The sequence below is a fragment of the Marmota monax genome, unplaced genomic scaffold, assembly GCF_021218885.2.
Source record: "Marmota monax isolate L192 unplaced genomic scaffold, Marmota_monax_Labrador192_F-V1.1 WCK01_AAM20220418_F8-fsc00015, whole genome shotgun sequence".
Taxonomy (NCBI): Eukaryota; Metazoa; Chordata; class Mammalia; order Rodentia; family Sciuridae; genus Marmota; species Marmota monax.
The window spans coordinates 26,261,249-26,284,556 of record NW_026692194.1 but is presented as its reverse complement, the minus strand read 5'-3'; the positions used below and the strand labels follow the sequence as shown (position 1 = coordinate 26,284,556).

Here is a 23,308-nt window from a genome sequence, read left to right as displayed (position 1 = left end):
GATCATTACATTGATTTACAGTGGCAAATCAGATTACACAGTGAAGAGAATTAAATTACTGACATACTTTTGGGAGGACCTTTTGATCTTGGTGCTTGAGTTTAGATGTTATCTTATAACCAGCAGGCTGCCTCCATCACCTGTTCCATTTGAACTACCTGTTCAATGGAAAGGGTTGTCTTCTAACTTGGAAGCTTGTGAGTTCCAAAAGGAAAATTTATTCCTTCTCCTTCAGACAGATGCATGCTCCCTGTAAATAAATGCTTTGGGTTTGTGAGTAAATTTATAGTTACTATCATAACTATTTTCTGTTTAGTTTGGAAAACCTGAAATTGCTAACTACTTCAACATTTTATTTTTCTTCCCAAGAGTTCTCCAAAACATTATTCTTGGGGTGGAAATAAAAGATCTTGTTCAGTCTGTCTTGCTCTACTCTACAACATGTGGTCTTTGTTAAAGTCTGTGTTTTCTCTAAGAAGCATTCACCTCATTTACTTTTCATACCCATTCTTCTTCTTATGGCTGCATCCTCCCTATCCTTAAAATTAGATTTAAAATGGTCCCAACCCCATATCCACCTCAGTTTCAAAATCAGACCTGGCAGGAAGAATACTAGCCCATCTTTGGAATTAATTCACATTGATGTCCAGGGATATGGCTACCAATGATGGGCTCCAGTGATGGACATTCCCTTATTGTAGGCCTTTGTCACCCCAAGCCAACCAGCAACCCCTTGCCTGACACCATGATCATGCCTGTCCTAAGAATTTCTTGCTACTGTGTTCCCTCCCTTTGGGCTGAAGTTTCACGTAGCCACAAACTCTGAGTTATGTCTGATTTCACTACTCCCTTGTGCCTTGATACTGAGACCGAGTCCCTCCATGCCCAGACAGAAAGCAAATGTAAGCTGGGAATATTGGACTGAATGCCTGGGCTCCCAATGGGGACAGTCACAGGAGTCCTGAAGACAGGCTAGAGGGGCCAAGATGCTCACAATTCTAGAAAAGAAGTTTAAACATTACCAAATAAGGAAGAAAAAGGAACACCAAGAACCCAGAGGTGAAGTGGTAAGCCATTGTCTAAACTAGGTGGACAGAGTTGCCAGGTTGAAATTGGGGCTGAAATCAAATATAGCACAGAGGGCAGGCAGGGGTGCAGCAGGGTCAGGTGAGGGGGTGAATCCTGCAGGTCTTGCGATCCTGTATGGGCAGTGTGTGGCGCCTGTTAGAACGAATGTTAGAGGATCTTAAAGTTTGCAACTGGCCTGGCTTGCACTCTGGTTCCTTGTGCCTATTGCTGCCAAGGCCCCAGTGAGCCTCCCCTGCCTGCTGGAGCCTGAGCTCTGTTCCATTTTCTGTTTAATAGAATTGATGTTACTCAGTGCTCCCAGGACACATGGCATTGCTCTGTTTGGCTCTGGCACTGCTTTCAACAGAAGGGGAAAAGAAAAGAGGACTGCCAACAAGGCCATTTCCTTCAACTGGTCCCACTGTGCCTCCTGCTTTTTGTGAGTGACAGGTTTGAAAGATTCTGAGTAGGAATTTTAAATTAAAATATTTTATGTTTTCTATAATGGAATGTAGGAAACATAGAAGATCAACTCTAATTAAAGTTGGCAAATGTTTGTCAAATGTCTAATATTTATTAGCATTACTTACATCCCTAACCTTATTATAAAAGTCACAGATGCAAAAATAATATAAAGTGTGGCTCCAGACTTCAAGGGCATACCCAGAAGCCATTATGACTTTCTTCTTTATTCTTTTGTGTTGGAGCTCGAACCCAGGGCCTGGTGCATGCTAGGCATGCACTTTATCACTGAACTACATCCTCAGCTACATCACAATACATATAGAAATGCAACTATATTATATTATGATTCATGGGTGTAGATACACAATGACAAATCACAACAATAAACCACAAGAAGAACATTTTAGTCTCACTTTCCAGCATTAGTCTTTAAAAGAATTCTAGCTTTTTTTTTCAGCGTTATTGAAGTATAAATAACAAATTGGAATTTGACATGTTTAAGGTGCACAACTTGATGTTTTGATATATGTATACATTAAGAAATGATCACCACAATTAACAAATCCATCACTTTGAGAGTTTCTATTTCCTTTCTTTTTTAAATTTGTAGTAAGAACACTTAAGATCTAACCTTTTAGGCACACTCATACATTGTTGGTGGGACTGCAAATTGATGCAGCCAATATGGAAAGAAGTATGGAGATTTCTTAGAAAACTTGCAATGAAACCACCACTTGACCCAGCGATCCCACTCCTCAGTTTATATACAAAGGACTTAAAAACAGCATACTACAGAGAGACAGTCACATCAATGGTTATAACAGCACAATAGCAAAATTGTGGAACCAACCTAATTACCTTTCAGTAGATGAATGGATAAAGAAAATGTGATATATATATATATATATATATATATATATATATATATATATATACATACACATATACACACACACACACAATGGAATATTACTCAGCATTAAAAGAGATAAAATCATGGCATTTGCACGTAAATGGATGGAGTTGGAGAATATTATGCTAAGTGAAGTTAGCCAATTCCAAAAAACCAAGTGCTGAATGTTTTCTCTGATATGAGGATGCCGATCCATAATGGGGATGGGCGACAGCATGGGAGGAATGTATGAACTTTAGATAGGGCAAAGTGGGGGGAAGGTGGGGTGAGGACATAGGGGCAGGAAAGACAGTGGAATGAGAAGAACATCATTACCCTAAGTACATGAAGACAGGAATGGTGTGACTCTGTGTACAACCAGAGGCATGAAAAATTGTGTACTATATGTGTAATATAAGTTGAAATGCATTCTGCTGTCATATATAATAAGTTAGAATAAATTAAAAAAGAAAGCAAAGAGAAAATGTATCATGAGTTTATGTCAATATTGTCCACTTAAATTCAGAACTATAGGATTTTGCATTAATTGTTTAATTTTCTACTTGCATCTCTTTTTAAACTAAATGTCTTAGTTCCTAATAATGTTAACATAATTGAATTATCTATATAAACACACACATATATTCACACACAAATAGATGTTTCAAATGAACACTAGCAATATTATTACCAAATAAAAATACTTAGTAAATAATACTAGTAAATATACTTAGTAAATATTATTATTGAACACTATTTAAACTTTGTTTATAGTTGTATGATTCCCTTAAGGTATAACCTATTAGGAATGTACACTTAACTACAGTGCTTTAAAGTCACACACACACACAAAAGGCCTAACCTTTTAGCAAATTTCAAATATACAATAAAGTATTGTTAAATGTAGCAATCAGGGGATCCCTGTGCTGCTGGAGGGCTGGTCCGGACAAAGAGGACCTCGGCTCCCTGCCTGACTGTACTATAGGGACTGTGATTGTCAGGTGCAGCAGTGACTCCCTGCTGGGCCTCTACTTCCTCTCCCACATCCCCATCACTCTGTTTTTGGACCTGCAGGCCATACTGCTGTGAGAATTCTACTGGGTCAAGTTCAGAAACCTGCTGACTTGGTATGCTAAAGAGTTTAAAGACCCTCTGATGCAGATCACCCCAGTGTGGTTTAAATCCTTGTTTTGTGAGCTTTTGTTTCAGCTGCCTTTCTTTCACTTTGCCTTCTTCGAAGAAATTGCAAGTGGATCCTCATGCCTGCAATCATCTACTCAGTTCACATCCTGACAACATTTCCATTGGGGGATTTCTCCAAAGCCAGTGGTTTCAAAGGACAAGGTCCTAAGACTTTCAATGAACAACTAACCCTTATAGCCATCTACAACCCCTACTTTCTCATTCTCCTCATCCTTCTGTTTTTCATGTTGATGAACCCCTACTACAAGGGAAAAGAAAGAAAAAAACTGAGAAAAACAACCACTGGCCCAGAGAAGAGACGCTTACAGGGCAGTTGCCTTTTTAACCAAATACAAGAAAAATTCCTCTGGAAATAAAAAATGTAGCAATCATTGTGCATATTCGATCTCAAGAACTTACTTGTTTTGCATAATTGTAACCTGTCTCTTTAACCAACAACTTATTTCCTCCCCCTATCTATTACCCCACCCCATGCTGCTTGGCCACCACCATTCTATTCTGCTTCTATGAGTTGTATTTCAGATTCCACAAAGAAGTGAGGTCATGGAGTAGTTGTGTTTCTGTTTGGCTTATTTCACTGAGCATAATGTTCATCCATGTGTAGATATCCAGCCTGACATGACTACAGCCATCTTGGTTGTAACTACCATTTTGCCCATCAGGTGACCTTGGCATGCATCTCAGTCCCTGCAGGACAAACAAGGTCACTAGAATAGTTAGCTGAGTATGGTGAGCCAACCACTGTTATACAGACTGTTTCTTAACTAATTTTGGTCATGTTAATAGTTTTTGAGAAGGACAGGTACATTCCAGTTGGCCACAGCCCACCTCTGTAGAGCTTAGCATATAAACCCCTTTCTTCTGCTTTGTCTATGTGTATAGGGATCCGCCTATCTTGCTGCCACCAAGACACACTGCTGTCCATAAATTCCCATTAAATTGCCATTTATGCAATCCTGGTTCCATCTGCTTCTTTCTTTCATCTGATGGCACCTTAAGTTTTCAGTAGCCCATTCTCATATGCTAGGACTCAGTTTTTCAGAAATGTCATGTTGTTGAGAATAGCAAGGTTTCCTTCTTTTTAAAGGATGAATAATATTTCTCTCTGTGCGTAGACATACACAATTTTTTGTTTATTTGTTTTGTTGTTTTTTGCAATGATGGGGTTTGGACTCAGGGCCTCACACATGCTAGGCAAGTGCTCTATCACTGAACTACACCTTCGACTCTATGCCACATTTTAAAAGAATTCTAACTTTAAACTGTAATTTTCTAATGTCCTTGGAATTTTAAGTAGAAATAAAAGTGTAAGTGCATACACACACACACACACACACATCCTATCTTGCATTACTTCCAATTCGAATCATCCATAAAGAAGGCCGATGAATAACTACTGATGGGCAGGAGGATCAGCCCATATATTGTTTGGCAAATTGGATCAACCACAGAAAACTAACCTCAGACTAAGTGAACAATTTAACATAATTTATTTTCTCATACTTCAAGGCGCTATTTAATTTTCATACCCCTGTGTTGAGTGTCCTTTCATAAAACATAGTAGTCTGCTTCTCAAAACTTCCCTGCTGGTGAAAGACATGCATTTATTTTTAAATGCATTCTTAATTTCTGGTCTATAGGAATAAACGATGCCTCTGGGAAAGAAATGCGTTGCATGGATACACTTTGCAAAGGTAAACACACAGAGGCATTCTGCTTTCTGTTAATTAATGATAGCGATGCCAAGTTTTTATAGGAAACCAGTTTTGCTTTTGAACATCAGGGAGATCTTGGAGAATAAGAAATGTTTCAATTTAAGAAAATGTAGCATAGCTAAAAGTCCAAACATAACAGGTGAATTACAGTTGGTATAGAAAATTGGATGCATTAGGAATCAGCCTGTAAATACAACTGAACTCCTGAAAATATTTTCTTGAAGCTAAAGACAACTCTGAATGTTGGGATTTGTTCCAGCATTTTCCCAGGAGTTGGAGTTCAGATGCATAGGCTGGGACTGTGGGAGCTAAGAGAGCCTGGAGTTGGAAGCAGACCGCTGGGTAGAACTTCGCCTTGGGCATGCAAGGGCCTGCTTGACTGGTGAGGGATCGATGTTCCCTGTCTCCAGTGGAGACTGAATATGGTCTTCTTGCAGAGTGGAAGTTTGTGCATTCTCTTGTTTTTATTCATTAGGAAGTAATTTACGAATGTTCACTAACTGTGACATGATCTCCTTGGTATATTTAAAGCAACCTAGGCCGGTGTTGTCAAAATTTCATTGTACACACAGATGCCGCTTGTCAGCAGGAATGTGGAGTTTGACAAGATGAGAGGCAAAGGATATGAAGGCTGAGTCACCCTGTAGAGTTCACCAGTTAACCCCTCCCAGCCTTACGCAATGGGTTCTCTCCCAGTGTCATTCCCCTGTTGTCTCCACACTCTCTAGGCTGTATTTGGCTTGGGCTTGTGCATGGTTGTCTGCATGGAGGCATAGCTGGTGATCAAAAAATGATGAAAGTCAGGGTAATTACTCAAAGTAAAAACAACAGTCTTGGTTTCCTGAGCCATCCCATAGGTGTCTACTGGTTGGCTTCTAGGAATCAATTCTATAAAAATACTCACATAAGTGTCCATGAATAGTTGGGCCTGGTGGTACATGCCTGTCATCCCAGTTACTCAAAAGACTGAGGCAGGAGGATTACATGTTTGAGGTGAGCCTGAGAAGCTTAGCCAGACCCTTTCTCAAAAAAAAAAAAAGTGGGGTGGGGAGTGAGGCCTGGGGATATAGCTCAGTTGGTAGAGGTCTTGCCTCGCATGCACAAGGCCCTGGGTTCAATCCCCAGCACCACAAAAAAAAAAAAACAAAAAAAACGCTGGGGATGTAGCTCAGTGATAAAGTGCTTGCCTAGCATGCCAAGACCCTGGGTTCCAGTACTGCAAAAGTAATTAATGTGTCCACAAATATGTACACAATGAGGTTAATTACAGTACATGTATATGAATTCTATCTTGGAAATCACCTGAATGGGAGAGAAATTGTATATTCTGATGAATTTATGCAATGGAATATCATGAAACTCATGAAAAACAGCTGGGCAGCTTTATAAGGATGAAGATGCCGGTCAGATTGCTAAGGAAAAGCATCAAATGCATTTCTGTATTTTAAGAAACTGCGTGTGGGAGTCAGTGCTACCTTTTGGGAGTGGAGTCTGAGAAGGTGAGGGAAGCGCCCTCCTTTGTCTTTCTGCATTTTTGTATTACTGGAAAGTTTGTAATTAATATGTATTACTTGCGGAGCTAAATATATATATTTGGAAAAAGAGATTAAATAATTTAAAAGTGTTTCAGTCATATTTCCCAGAGTAATCCTGGGATTACATTGTAGCCAAAAAGAACAAATCCATAATTGCAAACAGAGGTTCAACGGTAGCTCGGGGCTGTTGGACAAAACATTTCATCGGAGTCTATTTTCTGGAACGTGTGTTCTGTCTTCAGAGAGCGGGTGGGGCTACAAGTCCAAGCTGTTTATTGTTCTGGCCCCTTTTCTTCTATCAGCTTAACAATATTACCACTAATAGACTGTCACTCATGTCCCATTTCATAGTTTACAAAGCAACGTTCACATCATGAATAATTCAAGAGACCTGTGAGCCTGTGAGGGGTACTATTACCCCCCTTTTCAGAAAAAGGAGTTGAAGTTTCGGGAACTTCATGGAAGTGCTCCAAGGACACAGGCAGTTAGGGACAAGCTACAGGAGGAGTCAAGTAGGGATTCTATTCCCAGAGAGGCCATTACTTCCAGGTAGATCACCGATTTTCTAGGGCTCTGGTCCCTCAACTATAAAATAGAGGCTAGGGATGTTTTCTCGGTATAAAAGTACACAATTGTTTAAATAAAACTAAGTAGCCTCTCCCTACTCATCACCGTCAATTAACTTTGAAACAATTCCCTGGGTGTGTTTAAAGATATTTATACTGTGTGGAAAGTGGCTGGTATCCTTTCTATTAGGATGTTTACGTGGAAGGTAAAAGGCTGGGTGAGGTGACTTAAAATCTTGCAGATTGGTTAGAAAGAACCTGAGGTGATGCCATCTTACCAATCCTGTGGTGGCCCTCCTCTTCAGGTGGCACAAGAGGAAATCGCAAAGCTTAGAGATACTGTGCATCTGTACTGGCTCAGGTGGTCATGGCCCATCAGAGGTGAACTGTTCTCTCCTGACCTTGGTAATTTCAGCTACTTATATAAGGATTCCACTTGAATTTAAAGTAGAAAGATGGTTTTGTATAGACCTAGTTGACACAATAAATATACGCTGAACAATTGAAAGTGCTATGTGACCGATTGGCAATGGGCCAGAGGAAAACAAATCAATTTTCCTTATAACTGACTATACCTTATTCTACTCAAAACCATCTCCTAAACAACTGAATCCTAATCTTTGGCTTATAAATAAAATTTTCACAAGCCTGTGCCCATCAGGTGATGCTTTAAGGTGTTGGTTTTAATTATTCAGACTCACTGAAGCCAAGAAATCAGGAGATGACTGTCCCTGAAAAGAGGTTTGTTATGCTCAGTTCCCAGGGGCAGGGGACACAGATGTCAAGGTCACATTGAGAAGTAACAGGGTCGATCCACAGGCCAAAGCAGGGAGCATGAAAAACAAGGGCCAGAGCCTCTCTTGTGGTTTCCTGGGAAGGAGTGGGGAAGGCAGGGTGAATAGGCTTACCCCTAGCTAGCTGGAACACTTCTAGAAGGTTCCAAGGTTTAGAGGCTGTCTCCCAGTTCAAGAATCAACAGGTCTCAGGTCCAGAAGCCCTCTCTGTTGGAAGGACCTAAGTTAATTCTTTAAATGTAACCGATTCCTTTCTTTCATGGCTCCATTCGTTGCTTCAACCATCCTTCTACCAAACCTCTTCTACTCTCCTCCCCAAATGGTGCTAATTGGTCACATGTAGCCCAACTTCTGACAAATGGATGAATGCATCTTTCCCCTGTCATGACATCATTAACAAGAGAAAGAAATCCCAATGCCAGAGAAACAGGGACTGGGGCAGGCATCGCTCGATTTCATGCTTTCATGTGAACCTTCAGCTTGTCATGCCTAACCCCACGGTGCTCTTAACATCCTTTTTGCTTTTATTTATGGTGCCGAGAATATAAACATTCTTCAGCTTCTCCTTCCCTTTTTTTTTTTTTTTTTCTCCATAAAATCTTTACAACTGGTCCGCGTTCCCCTGGATTTATTAACTTGGTTCCTTTTATTTCTGCTTGTTAACCTTGATGTCTTTCCTTCCTCCTGGACAAAACAGTTCTCCCTTGTACCAACACTGCTTCCTCAGTGTCTTTGCAGAGTCCGAAGACCACCTCTGGGGTCTTGACATCTTGGGTTAGGTAATGAGGGCCATAGCTGAATGCGCTTTGTTCTATTAAATGCCAGGTGAAAATCCATTCTGATGGCATTGAAAGGGACAAAGTCTTCACAGCTGTTTGATACAGGGCACAGCTCAGAGTTTCTGCAGAAACCTGAGCAACTCACTGGATATATCTTTGTGGTGACTGTAACAGACACAATAATTTGCACTTGGGCTTCTCCATTGCTTTCTGGAGTATCCACTGCAATAATTCTCAAACCTTTCCTACCCAGTGGCAGCGAGAGTAGTGCCTTGGGCGACAGGTGAGCGCTCAGTTAAAACAAATGCCTGAAGACAAAGGATGTGGGAAGGCCTGGAGTGCAGGAGGATCTGCTCAGACATTCCCTCTCCACCTGCCAAGCATTTGAATTTCCCCTCTTTTGGACCCTTGGAGATGGACCAAAGAGGGAACAGGGCCAGGGAGGAGAGGAGACCACTGTGATTCTGGGGCTACCTATCTGAAAAAGGAAGCAGTTTAGCCATTGTATTAGTTTCCAATTGCTGCAATATCAAATTTATTATCATCCAGTTTTGTAAGTCAGAGGTTCAAAATTAGTCTCATTGGGCTAACACCAAAGTGGTGGCAGCTCTGCATTCCTTCTGGAAGCCCTGGTGTCTTCCTTGTCTTTTCTGAAGGCTGTTTCATGCATTCCGAGCCAGCCACATTGCTGCTACTCTCTCTGACCTTTTTTTTTTTTAATATTTTTGTTTGTAGATGGGCACAATACCTTTATTTTATTTTATTTTTTTATGTGGTGCTAAGGATTGAACACAGTGTGAGGCAAGTGCTCTACCACTGAGCTACAGCCCCAGCCCTCTCTGACCCTTTTTATATTGTCACAGTTCTCTCTTTCTCAGACTATCACTGGGAAAGATTCTCTGATTTTAAGAATGAATGTGATTTTGGGGCTAGGGTTGTGGCTCAGTGGTGGAGCACTTGCCTAGCATGTGTGAGGCCCTGGGTTTGATCCTTAGCACCACATACAAATAAATAAATAAAAATAAAGGTATTGTGCCAACTATAACTAATATATATATATATATATATATATATATATATATATATATATTTTTTTTTTTTAAAGAATGATGTAGCTGTGTCCCTGTTGTATGCTCTTTTAAGGTCTTTTGGGTATAGTCCGAGAAGGGGAATAGCTGGGTCAAATGGTGGTTCCATTCCCAGCTTTCCAAGGAATCTCCATACTGCTTTCCAAATTGGCTGAACCAATTTGCAGTCCCACCAGCAATGTACAAGTGTACCAGGGGAGGGGAGGGGGGGATAGGAAGGATAGCAGAATACAATAGACACTAGTATGGCCCTATGTATAAATGTGACTGTATAACCAATGTGATCCTGCAATCTGTACACGTGGAAAAATAAGATTATGTACTCCATTTGAATTAAATGTATGATATGTCAAGATCATTGTAATGTTTTGAGCAACTAATAAAAAAATTTTAAAAAAAGAATGAATGTGATTAGATTGGATCATTTGTATAATTCAGGATAATCTCCCCATTTCAACAATATCCTTAACTTAATCTCTCCTGTAAAATCTCTTTTGCCAAGTAAGGTAACATATTCATAGGTCCAGGAGGACTGGCAGTTTTTCCGTCCTACCACCACCACAAAGGTGATAGCCTTACTGAGACAGAAAAGGAAGCTTTTACACTGGACCTGCCTTTTCCATCTCCTTGAGATCTATTGGGTATCCATAATTTCTCTCTTTTTAAAATTCTTTATTTTATTGCTTGGATCAGTCTTTGACAAATGAGATTTTATAGGTAAGCCATAATATTATTATTAATGACATAATTATTCTTTACTCAAATTATAATCTTAATTTCAACTTTAGGGGTAAAGTAGGTCTCATTTTTTTCTATGCCTCTCCTGCAAACCTATACACATTTTCCCTACTGTTAGAAAATTTTAATCTTCCTATCCTCTGTAGCCCTAGAAAGATTCCTCTCACTTCTTTGACTGTCAAAGTTTTCCAAAAAATTAATCAAGAAGTACTACTTTTATTTTTTTTTCTCATCTTCTATTTACCCCTCTACGTGGGCTCTCTCTCATCTAGCAAGGAGGTCCACGGAACAGGGTAGAGGAGAGTGTGTCTGTGGAGTCACTAATCAAGACCTCGGGAGACCAAGCAGGAAGCAGGTCTGATTTTATTGCACAGTTACCATGTATATATACTCAGGCAGTAGCTAAGCAGATTACAGGCAGCCACCAATGCAATTTCTGCTAACTGTCCTTGCAGTGACCAATCGAGGAGTGGGCTGTGGAGCAAGCTCAGGGACTGCAACACATGGCCTTGGATAAGCAGCCTGCCACTCACTCGCCTAGCACGAGGGGAGTGGCCTGCCACTCAGATGCTCTTAACGTATGCCATGTATGCAGTACTCCATTGTCCCCACCCCCTCAAACCACAGAAGTTTGATTTCTGCTTTAACTTCTCGTTGACACTTCAGGTTTTAGGGTTACATCTCTGGAACCCTTCCTTTTCCTTATCAGCTGCTGGATGTTACTGAAAATCTTTGTGCTATTGCCTTGGAACTCCATACTCTTAGCTTGTATAGCTCTCCTGATTCACTCACATCATGCTACAAGACCCTGGTTCCTTCTCATTCCTTCTCTTCATGGTTATCTCTAGGTGGAGGCCAAACTTCTTTCCCCACTATCTAGTGGGTATTTCTACAGATATCGTTCTGGCCTCTAAAATGGGAAGAACTGCAATCTACAAATTTGTTCTCCCTCCTGATTTATTTATCTACTCATTTACCTGCAGTTACCTGAAGTCAACAGAGCCATTATTGTCCTAGTCCTCTTGGCCTGAGCATTTAAACCTCAGCATTCATATTTGACTCATTCCCCAACTTTGGTTGACCTATGCATTCTTTATTCTGTATTTATATCTCTAGTATCTCTTCTTCTGCTTCCAATGCCACTATCATGACTCTCATCCGACAGGCCTGGATGACCTGATGTTCTTTTTATTTTTCTTAATACCTTTATTTTGTTTATTTATTTTTATGTGGTGCTGAGGATCAAACCCAGGGCCTCACACATGTGAGGCAAGCACTCTACTGCTGAGCCACAACCCCAGATCCACCTGGTGTTCTTTTTGCCATGTAGTTTGTCACCATGGATAGATGAATTGCTAATCTTTCTCCTACCATCCTGACATTCCATTGTGTAAGATTATGGTGATATTTAAACCCTCTATAGTCTGAATCTAATGAACACTCCTAAATTTATCATGAGTTTCTCATCACAAGTCCTCCTCTCCAACAGGACCAGGGTTTTCATGGTCCCACGAGCATACCTTGCTCATTTATTATCTCTGGATTCCCATAGTTTTCCCTTCCTGAAATGCTCTTCTTCACTACCAACTTACTTTCACAGATCTTCACAGTTTAGGTCCCCATAGTACTTCTTTGGCCATCTCTATGTATAAGCTTTCTCTATCTTCAGAATATACTAACATTTGCTGAACATATTATGGATCAGCAGAGGGTCACACCTATCCATCTTCCTGCCAGAAGGTCACACCTATCCATCTTCCTGCCACTGTCATCATATCTTCAATTCTTCCTACCCATAGTATGGATGAATTGTGGTTGTGTCCACAAAAGACAACTTCTCCAGCTATCTACCAGGTCCCTTCTCCTCTTACACACATATAGACTTTGGCCCAGAAAGTCTTTCTTTTCTGTATCAATTTATCTTATTAATCATTCTTATCAGCACACAAACATACTATTTTCTTCCCACTCTCAATAAGCAAACCCTCGATTTTGTAAATCAACACACTTTAGTTGTACAAATAATGGATTCCACTGTGACATTTCCATACATGCATATATTGTGCTCTGACTGTGTCTACCCTCTCTTCCACCTCTCCTGCTCTCCCATGTCTCTGCCTCCCAGTCCCTAATAGTATCCTTTTAGGTCATCTTTTTTTTTTTTTTTTTTTTTTTTTTAGCTTCTGCATGTGAAAAAAAAAACATGCCATACCCATATTTTTGTATCTAACTTGTTTTTCTCAACATGATGCTCTCCAGTTCTGTTTTTCTTCAAATAATAGGATTTCATTCTTCTTTCTTTATGACTGAATAATACTCCATTGTGTATATGTACCATATTTTCTTTATGCAGTCATCTGTTAAGCATACTGATTTCATATCTTGGCTATTGTAAATAGTGCCACAATAAACATAGGTAAGCAGGTGTCACTTTTGTATGCTGACTTCATTTCTTTCTGATACGTACCCAGGAGTGTGGTATAGCTGGAGTGTATGGTAGTTCTATTTTTAGATTTTTTGAGGAACCTCCCTACCACTTTCCATAGTGGTTGTACTAATTTACATTCCCATCAACAGTGCGTAAGGGTTCCCTTTTCTCTACATTCTTGCCAATTTTTTTTTTTATTATAGCCATTCTAACAGGGATGAGATGGAATCTCAATGTATTTTTAATTTGCATTTCCCCTAAGGACTAAAGACAAACCCTCTCTAAATTCCATTTCCACCTCTAGCTATTAGTCTTTTTCTCTCCTTTCCTTTATGGAAAAGCTCCTTGAAAGAGTTTTCTATACCCATTGCTCCACCTTCTCCCTTCCCAATCTATCTTGAACCCACTCTAACCAAGCTTTTGTCCCCATTACTCTGCTGAAACTGTTTTTATTAAGGTCACCAGAGTCCTCTGCGTTACTAAACCCAATGCTGAATTCTCACTTGTAGTCTTGCTTGACTAATCAGCAACTTTGAGACACTGATGATTATCTCCTGTTAAAAACACTTTATTCACTTAGCTTATGTGCTTCATGTGCTGACCACTCCCCCTCAGTCTCTTTTGCTGGTTCCTATGATCTCTTAGACCTCAGTACATAGTAGTTTTCCATGTCTCAGTTCTTGACCTTCTTCTCTTCTCTAGGCATTCACTTCCTGGATGACATCACCTAGTCTCATGGTTGAAGTTTCTTCTATATTTGGATCCTTTTGGATCCCAAATTTATATTTTAAGTCTGAGCCTCTTCCCTAACTCTAGACTTGTATATCCAATTGCTCACTCAACATCTCCACTTGGATAGCTAACAGGAATCTCAAGTTCAGTGCACCCCAAACTGACTACTGATATTGTCCCTGCTCCTAATCTATATTTTCCATAACCTTCCCTATGTCTGTTGATGACAATTCCAAGTTACTTTCTTTCTCTTTTGTCACACACTGTACACATTGGTAAATTCTATTTTCTTTTCTTCTCTCTCTCTCTCTCTCTCTCTCTCTCTCTCTCTCTCTGTGTGTGTGTGTGTGTGTGTGTGTGTATGAACTGGGAATTGAACCCCGGGCCTCACACATGCCAGCCAAGTGCTCTACCACTGTCAGCTGCCTTCATTATCTCTCTAGAAACCAACCTCTTCTCCCCACTTCAATTTTGTCACCTTTCTAGAACACTAATATCTTTCTATTAAGTATACAAATAATAAATAAGAGTGCAGGTCCTGAAGTCACAAAAGGCAGGCTAGAGTCTTGGCTTTGCCACTAAAGAAGAGTATGACCTGAGCAAGTTATCACCCTCTCTGTGCTTCCCCAGTTGTAAAAAGGGGAAAATAGTAGTAGTAGTAGTAGCAATAATAATAGTAATTGCAATGATTAAAGGAGAAAAAACATATAAGGTGCTTACCAGTATCTGGAAAATAGTATGTGATCAACACATGCTAGCTACATACTATTGTTCTATAAATCTATAAAAGCTCCTTAATAATAGATGGAAAGTAGTAGGCAAGAAAATCAGAGAAACCGTTTAAATACCAACTCTTTAAATACCACACACTGAGCCAGGTTGGAGAATTGTACCAAACCACCCTGACCTGTGCCTACTGCTGATGTGTTGCTTATTTTGTTCAGCTTTCATGAATAGATGAATGGTCCATTCCTAATATTTATTAATCATGTACTCTTCCCCTTTGTCTTGAGAGTAATTTCCATCTCATCTCTTCTCCAAATTTCCTTTTAGATCCCAGGAACCTCAGATAGCTTTGGTCCTGATCCTGGCTATGTCCTCAGTTGACCCCTGCTACCCTACTTCAGGATTACATATTTACTTTGCTGTCACTACTACCAATTATAACAAAGGGACCATATAGCTGGGTATAGTGGTGCCTGCCTATAATACCAGCAGCTTGGGAAGCTGAGGCAGGAGGATTGCAAGTCCAGGGCAAGCCTCAGCAACTTAGTGAAGCCCTAAGCAACTTAGCAAGACCCTGTCTCAAATTAAAAAGTAAAAAGAGTTGGGAATGTGACTCAGTGGTAAAGTACCCCTGGTTTCAATCCCTGGCACCAAAACTAAATAAACAAAAACCAAAGGGGTCATATAAACTCAGTTAAAACTTCCATGAGAGCCATTTTAAATTCTTGTTTAATTGACACAAAGAACCTGAACTTCTTGACAAAAGTGGTTGATATGGAAAAAGGTAAATTGCTGAATGAGAATGGAAGGAGCCAGCAATTAAAACTATGTCTATAAAATTCAGGACCCAAGACATCCAGCAATCTTTCAGAAAATGAAAATTGAGTGATTAAAGATTTTCCCTAGATACCCAGAAACTAACCATTTCCATTTGGGGTTAAACTTCAGTGTCGGAAACTTCAGGAATTTGTTTTGGTTAAATACAAGGTTTCTTGGGAGAGAATCCCTTTCTGTTGTGTTTGGATTTCAGCGGGATTCATAAGGGGACATGGTGACTTGGCTGGAAAATACTTAGAGACATCTTCCCCACCTCCGGCCCCTCTCTGACTTGCCACTCACCTAGTCTGAGGCTCTCCATCACATGCAGATTGCAGATACCAAATAAATTCGGCAGATGGAACTCATACATCAAACCACCTACTTGGATTCCTTTTTGGCTACTGGTGCATTTCCTCTCTCTCACTTTTTAAATCAGCCTCATAAATCTGACCCTGACAAGGTCCTGCCTCTCCATACCCTCATTGGAGGTGAAATGGTAATTTGTCCTCAAGGTTTCATTTGCTTCTCCACCTGAGTGGCCATCAGTGCCACGTGGTGCCCATTCATTACAGGGGCTCAGGTGTGGCCATGAGAGGTGTGTGCCAAGTCCTGCCAAACTGGTTACTACTTCCAGAAGGACAGGATGGTTCTCCAAGCACTGTGCACATCAGATGATTACACAGCGCCGGATGAAATCCTGGCGTGCTAGGAGCTATAAAGAACACAGCGCAGTGTTAGGTATTCTGAGTATCTGGTCCCTCATTTACATCCTGACTAAGGATTACCTGAACTGAAATAATTCTTCAAGGGGTTAATCTGAATCACGAATTGAAGGCAAAAGCAGAGCTGTCCAAATGCTGAAGTAGTTGTGTTGAATTTACCAATTTCAGGGACCTCTCAATCTTTGTCCCTTGGTCTTGACAGCAAGAATCTGGAATGTGGACTCAGCTCCTATGGGCAAAGTTGGGATTCTGCCTCACTTGTGGGGAGCTGCCTTCTGTCTTTGGGGAGTTGCATTTTTGTGTCTTGGGTTTTCCTGGGTTCTTGCCCTTTTCTCTCTGCCTTTCTTAGACGGAGTCTGTCTTGTTTTTCTCTCTCATCCAGATGCTGCCCACAGCTGGCTTAATGTCTCCCTATCCTCTCAGGATTTCCCTATTTCTTGGGGAAGGGAAGGTCCGGGCATTCTCTTTTGTCACCTAACATGATTTGTACCATAAGATGCAGTAGCTGTGGGCAGTCATTTTCCACAGAGGCCTTTCCACTGAGTCCATTTTAAAGACCTTGAGAAATGGAGATACCTTATCGTGGTCTCGCAGCTTATTTCTGCTATTCGCAAAACAGCATTAAACCCCTTTTATGGGCTCATAACAAAATAGCCTATTGAAAGAGCATAATGGTTCTTCATACTTTTGAATGCTCATCATTTCACCAATACTACAGATGATTTATGTTTTTAGGGGCTTTACGGTAGGCCTTCATACTTTTCATTAGGGCACAATCCTTGGGAGAGTAATGTTCTGTATCACATCTAGGATTACAGCCTGCAAATGTGAACTGTCTCCAAATATTATTGTAGGAGATGATAAATGTCAACAAGGACAACAGCTGTCATTTGTATATGGAGCACTTGCTACCTGCCAGCCTTCACACTCCTTATGTTGTTAAGTACTTTATATTCATTATGCTTGGATTCTCCTAGCAATTCCTAAGAAGGTCTTTATTATTCCAACCCCCACTTCACAGATAAGGAAACAGAGGTTTGGATAATGTAAATCACTCCCAGAGCCCTGATCACACTGGAATTTGAACGCAAGTTTCTATGACTCCTCATCCAATCTCTATATTGTCCTCTTGTGTCATCAAAGTATATTGGTAGGCTCCCCTGTCTTGGCTCAGGGCACCTATGTTTTTTTTTTTTTTAACCTATTTTCCTTCCCTCTGTGGTACCTTCTCCTCTAATGCAGCTCTATAATTTTCAGTGCCTCAGAGCCTGGATCTCAACCTCTTACTTTTTCCAGCTACACGTTCCCCTAGCAATCTTGTCTAGTCCCATGAATTTAATATCAATATGTGTATATCACCTGCAGGCTGACATCAATCTAAATCTCTAGTCCAGACTGCTTCCCTTCCTCTCAGGTTCACATATCCAACTGCCTGTCCCACTGGGATTTCTAAGTGACATCTCAAACTCAACATCTCTAAAATCTTTTTTTCTGCTTCTCCTCTCAAGCACATTTCTCCTCTAGTTTTCCCCTCTCAGCGCTCAAGCCAGAAACAGCATGGTTCACGATTTCTCCCTTCCCTCATTTGCACTCACGGTGACTTGGTGACTTTGGCCTCCATCTGCTAACTTCTCTGTTTCTATTGCTGCCTCCTGGCCCAAGTCACCCTTGTCTGCACGATTGTAATAGCCTCCTAACTGGTTTCCCTGACTCTCACTTGCTATCCCCAGCCCTGATCCATTTTTCATATAGCAGTCTGAGTGACATTTAAAAACATTAATCAATTCATGCCCTTTCCCTGCTTAAAACTTTTCAAAGATTTTTTTTTTTTTTTGGTACTAGGGATTGAACCCAGGGCCTTGTGCAGACAAGGCAAGCACTCTACCAACTGAGCTATATCCCCAGTCCTCAAGATTTTCTTTTGATTAAAGTCCAAACTCTATAATATGATCTTCAAAGCCATTCATGATATGGCATCAACTCGGCTACTTCATCTCGTACCATCCCCCCCTCATTCACTACTCTAGCCCACAGTGGGCTCTTTTCAGTTTCCTCAGTGATACAAAACTTTCTCTTGCCTCATGACCTTTGTATTCTTTGTATTGGCTATTCTCTAGGACTGGAATACTCCCTCCCTGGCCCATGGGTGTTCAATAATGAATAAATGAGAATAGTAGATTGTCTCCCTTATTTGAATAGTATAAATAATAATGTGGATAAATTGTGTCATTAATAAATGATTTGGCCATTTCTATTTATGGCATTTAAATGAGACGGTCTTGATATAATGGACTTACGGATTTTCTGAAGCATGTTTACCTGTTTATGTAGACGGAGTAGGGTGGGGACGGTGTGGGAAGGATGTATCTAGCAGGTGATAATGGTGAATCATGCATCCTAGGAGGTTGATGTTGATGTCTGTCGTTCAAAACTTAGGTTTCTGGGTAACTAGCTCAGGGGCTCAGGTAGAAAGCAGTGGGCCTGGAATTTTCTGAGTGGCTCCAGTGCCCATGTGTGCATTCCCCAGATCCTGGTAAGAAAAAGGGGAGACACCTGGAAAGGCTGGCTTTTCTATTCACCTGGAACTGTATCACAGGTGGTTGAGAACCACAGACACTGGGTATTTCAGTTCTAACCAGTTTTTCTTTAGTTGTCAAACATGGTCTGAAGGAGCCCAAGGTATATTGGTAGGCTCCCCAGTCTTGGCTCAGGGCACCTATGTTTTCTTACCTATTTTCTATACCCTAGTTATCTGCACACACAGATGAGGTGGTGAATACAGTTAGGTATGGCAATTAATGAGCTACCATCTGCTCACACATCACACTTTGAGTGGGACTTAACATGGTTATGGGTTTCTTTGAACACTTTTTTTCCCCCTACCATATGTGCTTAAAGGATCCAAAAAGGAAACAGCTTAATCCAGGAATGTGAAAAAGAATGGTGACATTCTGCGGTGTGTCAAGGAAATGAGAAACTTATCAGGCACCATCTATTTCAGGGGTTTTGTGGTATTTTATGGTTCCAGGCATCTAGCAAGTGACAAAATGGCACTGCCAGGATGACTACCACATTCGTGGGGTAGAGAAGAGCACAATGGTGTAGGAGCTACCTCGAAAATTCACTTTTGGCTTTGTCTTGGACTGAGCTGACACATACAGAAAACACTCCTTTTCCTCAAGGGCCTGCCTGAGATAGCTTCTATTCCACTTGGCTTGCCCATGTTCTTTCCAATGGAAACCAATCTCACTGTATTAGATCTCCCTGTTACATTTGTTTGTTCCTCTGGGATAGCACGTATCCCAGACGGTCCCCCTGCATGGCCTTTTGCATTTCTGTTTTCCCCTGTACTAACCTAAGCTCCCTAAGGACATAGACCATATTTCATTCATCTTTGTATAATACAGCCGGGGCCTAGTATGATATCTTACATTGGAGGTGCTCAATATATGTTGTTGAATTAAAATAAAATTGCTTTAGAAAAACAATAAAACAATTTAGAATGCTGACTTTAATATATCTCAAGTATTTGCAGAAATGTCATATTGCAGATCAACAATATAATTGACTATACTCTTACTTTAAATGCTAAAAAAAAGTATGATATTATTAAGGGGAAAACCCCTCACTCTTTATGAAAACCAGTGTATGGTTTTGGCTAAACTACATAGACTCCATAGTGGGATCCAAATATTTGAAATTTGAAAGAATATTTCTTTGAACCTTGACATTGGGACAAAGGATAAAAGTCTCTTAGAATATTCATGGTTAGCTTAGCATAGTTATGTCAATAAATCATTTCCATAGCTCTGTGACACCTGGAGATCACATATGGGTGTGTGAGTGTGTGTGAGTGTGTGTGTGTGTGTGTGCATGAGTATGTGCCTTTTTATAAAGAAATATTTATTTAAAGAATATTTGACTATAGAGAAATATGAGAAATATGACAGATGTCATAAAGCACTTAGGCATTATAGTAAATGTGTTTGAAGATGGCAAAAGTATTTTGTTTTCTAAGTATTTAAACACGACCAGCACATCATTTGTAATGTTTAAATGCTATGGGAATACTGACAGTAACAAAGAAGGGCTCTAGAGTAATATAGTGAATCATTGTCTCTATCCTAGAGAGTTGGAGGCTGAAAGATGACATGATAAAAGTAACATCTGAGGAAGATGCTTCTGGAAACAGTGTCCGTGATGACTACAGGGGGGTTGGTCCTGGAATCATGGGGGTCATGGAGGAAGCTGGAGCATTAATCCAGATGTGAGGTGCTAGGGGCATGGTGATTGTGAATCTTAGAAATGTACAGTAAAGAGTGGATATATAAGACATGTCAAAGGAAAAATCTCTAAAACTATATAATTCCCAAATACTGAGTTTGACAGACTTCAGTGACTCATCAACAGCATAGAAAGAGAAGTGGGGAGGGGGCAGCTAGACCAGGGGGACATGTGAGAGTTTAGTTTTGGACACACTGAGTTCAATAGAGTGAGACACCCAGATAGAAATTCCCTGGCTCTTTTCCTGATATTTTAGGACATGTTTGTTTTCAGAGGGATGTTCTTGGGTATTTGATCTGGAGATGGCAAAAAGAAATTTACGACAAGTGAAGAACAAGCAAAGCTGGAAAATGTCGGAGTCATTGCACAGCCAAACCTGAGACATGCCACAGTGTACTGGCTGGATATTTGATCTCCCATCTTCTTGACTCTATGGCAGGCTAAATAACTGACTGTATTCTGGCTTAGACTAGTGCTTTACTCATCTGTAAATATCTAGCCTGCAGTAAGTCACTAGAATTTTTCAACTATATGACTTAAACATGTAGAAAAAATATTTTCCAATGTCCCCAAATATTGAAGCCTTCAGATGCATATGAGGTAGACATAAAATCAAAGGGGTGTATTCTGACTGCAATGTTAATATCTCTGGTATTAGCCTCTTGGCAAAGTTTAACTCATCCTTTGAGAACTAACTCAAAAGACTCTATGCAGCCTGCCTGAATCCCCCAGGCAATTAATTAGTCTTTCCATTGTCCATGTGTTCCCTCAACATTTTGTTCCTATTTCTGCTACAGCACTTGCCTCTTATTCTATGTGTCTCTTTCTTGCCACCGATTAGGAGCAACTTGAAGATGGGAGCCATTTATTCATCTTTGTAAGTCTCACTCTCTTCACAGAGCAGAGGTTAGCTGGTGATAGTTCTTTGTTGGAAATATCCAAAAGAGAAATTTTTAAAATGTGGATGAAGCAATGTGCAGTTGCTGTAGCGGAGCCTGTGTACACATCATATGTCACATCCCGGCCGACACCGTTAATGTTGCACCAGCAGAGGCAGTGCTCTCATTACATACTGCTGGCCCATATTTGTAATGTGTGACATTTTTTATGAAAAACTGTCTAGGGCAATCCATCATATAGTAACCTTTGGATTATATGCTGAGACTGGTCTTAAACAGAGACGTAAATGAACTTCAAGTATAATGCTATTTTCTAGGAAGGGTACGATCAAGGAGCTCTGGCTAGGAAAATGAAGCAGAACAGTATGTCCTTTTGAGTTAAATGGCAGTGCCTGAGAGAGAGGTCTCCTTCTGTCTAGCTCCAGTTGGGGAACAGAGTTATTGTGTGAAGATGATCCAGTAACTCTTGAAATGTGGCTGAATATTTCTTGTAGAACACCAGGTAAGGATTGAGAAGGGGATGAGGACATGCTAAAGTTTGACATCCCTTAGGACTCTCAAGGTTTGTAATAACTTTATTTCAAGAAGCATTTTTTTTTTAAATGAAAGGACACATGAAAACTTGAGCTAATTTTAGATGTCAATTGTAGTCTCATAGTTCAAGGTTTACACATAGTTTCTCTGTGTATCCATAAAGATCTAGGATTTTACACATATTATGGAATATAAATAAAAGAAAGCTCCTAAGTCTCATCATTTTTGTGCAAATCCAGATAAGACTGCTTTGATGAGCTTAGTGTTTCCTGTTAAGGGAAAGCTTATAGGTGAGAGGAACACTAAAATTATAATTCTTTGTATTCCTTAATTAGACTAGAGCTCACCATAGTTCTTGCTGAAGCTGTGAGAAAATCCAAGCAATAATTCACATTGTCAGGTCAGCAGAAACGGGCACAGGGTCCTGATATGACTGAAAGATTTGCTTAAGGGATCTATCTGTGAACTGAACAGCTCAGAAGAGGCACATGCTCTTCCTTGGAAAAATACTGTCTGAAGATGCTGAGCACAAACAGCAATGAAAATAAATCCCAGCATGATTCTCAATACCACCTTTAAAGATGTCATTCCAGAGGAAATATATAAATCACATTAATACCAATTGATGTGGGGCACTAATTAATAAGTCCCATTAAATCATGGAGTAATGACATTTAGCATCTAATGAATGCCTCATAATCTCTTGATCATTAATATTTCATAGCATCAGAGCCAGAATTGCCATCCCTGGGCTCCTGCAGCATGGTTTCCTGTCTCTGACATGGCCCCAAGGGCATTAAGTGGCACAAGGGTATTGCACCTCTGTTGTACAGATTATATACATACATCATTAACTCTTAGATACCCTGGATCCTAATGTTTTTCTTCCTTTCAGAAAATGAAAATCTGCCTGCCATTCTTGGAATTAACATCTGTGACTACCGAGTGCCCTGGAAGAACAGAAGAGCTCAGATGTTGACTTTAGTGTGTAGTATGACTTTGTTGTTGACCCTCTCAGCCCATGAGAGAAACTTGCACAGGAGAAAAATCATTACTTTGATTTATTACTGGGGGCTTTCTTTATTCAAAGGCAATAATCACTTCACAGAGCAGGTGCCATTGCCAGGGCTTATTGATCCTATGCTTTTCTAGAAATTCCAGGAGGCTCCTCACTCCAGGGGGGAGGTGGAGGTGGTCAACGAAAAAGAAGTCCATCTCAGAGCAGGCTGAAATGAAGTGGGAGGAAAACCTCTGGCTATCGTTCTGTCATTCCAGGGGCACTGGGTGTCTTCTTTCAGAGGAGGGTCTGAGCTTACATAAT

General features: G+C 40.4%; 1 pseudogene; it reads left to right on the top strand.

Annotated features, from left to right (window-relative positions):
- Positions 1–829: 829 nt before the first annotated feature.
- On the top strand, positions 830–3,984 carry LOC124077813 (sigma intracellular receptor 2-like; annotated as a pseudogene).
- The last annotated feature ends 19,324 nt before the right edge of the window (positions 3,985–23,308 follow it).